This window comes from Arachis ipaensis, chromosome B7, assembly GCF_059453495.1.
Source record: "Arachis ipaensis isolate K30076 ecotype BB chromosome B7, ASM5945349v1, whole genome shotgun sequence".
NCBI lineage: Eukaryota > Viridiplantae > Streptophyta > Magnoliopsida > Fabales > Fabaceae > Arachis > Arachis ipaensis.
Window position 1 is genome coordinate 71,459,433 of NC_142442.1, and position 3,424 is coordinate 71,462,856.

The window sequence follows — 3,424 nt, forward strand, 5'->3', positions numbered from 1 at the left end:
TGTCTGGCGTTTAAGCTGCAGTTTAAGCTTAAACTGCAACTTAAACGCCACTCTTGGAAAAGGTTTCTGGACCAAAAATATTGTGGTTTAAGTTAGTATTTGAGCACAAACATTAACTTAAACTTATTCTGGTATGAAACCCAATTGAATATCATGGTTTATGGGATTGGGCCTGAAGGATTGATGAGTTTGAAATCTCAATTTATTGAGTCATGTGTCATTATTTGATTATCACTAAGTTGGCTCAATGAATGTTACAGAATTTGGATCAACAGCCTCATCAAGATTATGGATCATAAGCCCAAGGCAAAAGGAAAGCATGGAGAGGCCTCAAAGCCCAAGAAACACAACAGAAGCTCAATATAGAAAGTGTATAAATAGGATAGAATTTAAGTTAGAAAGGGACTTTGGAACTTTTACCTTCACTTTTAGCTAGTTTTCATATCTTTGTAATTGAATTCAGAGCTATGACTCACTAAACCCCCTTTCATTGGGTTAGGGAGCTCTATTGTAATTCAATGAATCAATAATAGTTTTATCTTCTTCTTCAATCTTTTCTCTTGAATTTTGTTAGAAAGCTTCTCGATCTAATTCCATTGGGTAGTTGTCTTGGGAAAGAAACTACCCATAATTGGAATCCTTCGGAACCTTGGGAAAGGAATGGAGGATTCATGCTAGAGAAGCTTTCTCACAGTGAATTGGATTGGGGTTTGGATGGATATTGTGACATGTAATCCTACCAAATTGTGGTTCATGAAACTGTGTGGTATAATCAGTGATCGAGCATCATCTCTTCTTATGAACATTTAAACCAAGGGATTGGGAATTTGTTCATTTTTAGAGAGAATTGGTGAGCCAAGGGATTGGGATCCAATCATATAAGATTGCCAAGCAAAATTCAATGAACGCATTGCTTGAGGAAGAGATAAACATGTTTTGATTCGGAGATCTCAATATCTCCTATAACCCAATGAATCCCCCAATTCTGATTTCCATCTTCTCTTTACATTCTGCAACTCAATTCATGCAATCACCCCCATTCCTTTTTAATTTCAGCAATTTACATTCTGCTCTTTAATTCATGCAATTTAAGATTCCGCCATTTCAATTCCTTGTCATTTACTTTTCCCGCCAATTTTACATTCCGCAATTCTCATCTAAATCTTGATTCCGCTCAACTAGAACACACTTCCAATCCGAATTGCTCACTCAACCAATCCTTGTGGGATTCGACCTCACTCTATTGTGAGTTTTTACTTGACGATAACCGGTGCACTTGCCGGAAGGAATTTTGCCGATCGTGCAATTTCCTAAATCGTAGCATAACTAGTTTATGCGCATCAAGTTTATGGCGCCGTTGCCGGGGATTGGTTTTCGATTGACAATTCTCCAATTGGAAGCTAATTAGATTGAGCAATTTCTCTTGTTTTGTTAATTCTGTTCAAGTTACTTGTTGAATTTTAATTTCTGCACTCGGTTACATGCTTTCTTTCTTTATGCCTTTAAATTCAAGCAACTAACTCACTGACTCACTAACTGTTTGAATTAATTCCTCAATTGCTCTAACCATACTCTTCCATTAACCAAGAGTATTTCACTTGTTTGTGCCTGTGCTGTGTTCTTGTATGACAGGTAGGAGAGGAGAGACATCAACTCCTCCATATACCGAACCAGAGAGGACCCTTCATAGACTGAGAAGGGAAGCAAGAGGGAAGAGAGTAGTGGGAGAAGAGGAATCTGAAGGAGAATCTGAGGACAATTTTGAGGAAGCTTTAGATCTCAACATGGATAGAGAAGTTCACAACCATGAGAGAGCTGATGGAAACAATGCCATTCCTGAGAGGAGGGTTCTTAGTTCATACATAAACCCAACCTCTGGGAATTGTGGTAGCAGCATTCAGAAACCACCCATTCAGGCCAACAATTTTGAACTCAAACCACAGCTAATATCACTTATGGAGAATCATTGTTCATTTGGTGGGAGTGCTAATGAAGATCCCAACCAACATCTCACAAAATTCCTGAGAATTTGTGACACTGTGAAGTCCAATGGAGTCCAGGAAGATGCCTATAAACTGCTTTCGTTCCCATTTTCACTTAGGGACAAAGCAGCTAAGTGGCTGGAATCATTCCCAAGGGGGAGTCTAACAACATGGGATGAGGTGGAAAGCAAGTTTCTGGCACGTTTCTACCCCCCACAAAAGGTCAATAGGCTTCGATCCGAGGTTCAAACTTTTAGACAACAAGATGGTGAAACTCTCTACGAGGCATGGGAGAGATTCAAGGATTTGACAAGGAAATGCCCACCAGACATGTTCCATGATTGGGTGCAATTGCATATTTTCTATGATGGACTTTCTTATGAATCAAGGAAGGCTGTAGACCATTCATCAGGAGGTTCATTGAACAGGAAAAAGACTGTGGAAGAGGCCATTGAGGTGATTGAGACAGTGGCTGAGAATGAGTACTACTATGCATCAGAAAGGCACAACACTAAGGGAGTCATGGAGCTGAACCATGTTGATACAATTCTAGCCCAAAACAAGGTGTTTGCCAAGCAACTAGCAGAGCTTACCAGGCAATTAGAAACAAAGCAAGTGGCTGCAATACACACACAAGATCAAGAGGAAGTAAGCATTGAAGGAGGTGATTGGGAAGAGGCCAACTATGTGGGAAACCAACAAAGGCAATCATATGATCCACATTCCAACACTTACAACCCAGGATGGAAAAATCACCCAAACTTTGGGTGGGGGAACCAACAAACCCAACCACAAAACCACAAACCTTACAACCACAACCAACATAACAATTCCACATACCAAAACTCCAACCAAAGATCATACCAAGCCACACAAAACACTTACCCCCAACCATCATATCATGGCCAAAATAATCAACCTACCCAACTTAATCCGAACCAACAATTTCAAGATCAATTAAACCGGATAGAAGGAATGCTTGCAACCATGAGTCAAGACATAACCGAATTGAAAGCTTTTAAGGAAGAAGTAAACTCTAACCTGCAAAACCAAGGAGCTGCCATCCAGAAGCTAGAAAATCAAATTGTGTATTTGTCTAAGCAAACCCCTGGGACAAGCGCTTCTCATGCTGCCAAGGCTATTGCAAGGGAAGAGTGTAAAGCCATAACCCTCAGAAGTGGAAAGAATCTGAAGGAGATCTCAAAGGAAACCACAGAGGATGAAGCAAAGGAAAATGTGAAAGACAAAGAACAAGGACAATCTTTTACACCGTCTGCAACAAAAGAAAAAGAAAAAGAGGTCCTGAAGCCTTATACACCTAAAGCACCTTATCCTCAACGTTTGATGAAAAGTGAAAAGGATGGCCAATTCTCCAGGTTCTTGGAGATTTTCAAGAAGCTTCAAATTAACATTCCCTTTGCTGAGGCAATAGAGCAAATGCC

The 3,424-nt window shown here is 40.1% G+C and overlaps 1 non-coding gene across 1 annotated transcript; it reads right to left on the reverse strand.

The window, feature by feature from the left end:
- Window positions 1-2,210: 2,210 nt before the first annotated feature.
- On the reverse strand, window positions 2,211-2,314 carry LOC148552959 (small nucleolar RNA R71). The gene has a single exon (XR_015892555.1). It is a non-coding gene; the product is annotated as a small nucleolar RNA R71 (small nucleolar RNA).
- Between the last annotated feature and the right edge of the window lie 1,110 nt (window positions 2,315-3,424).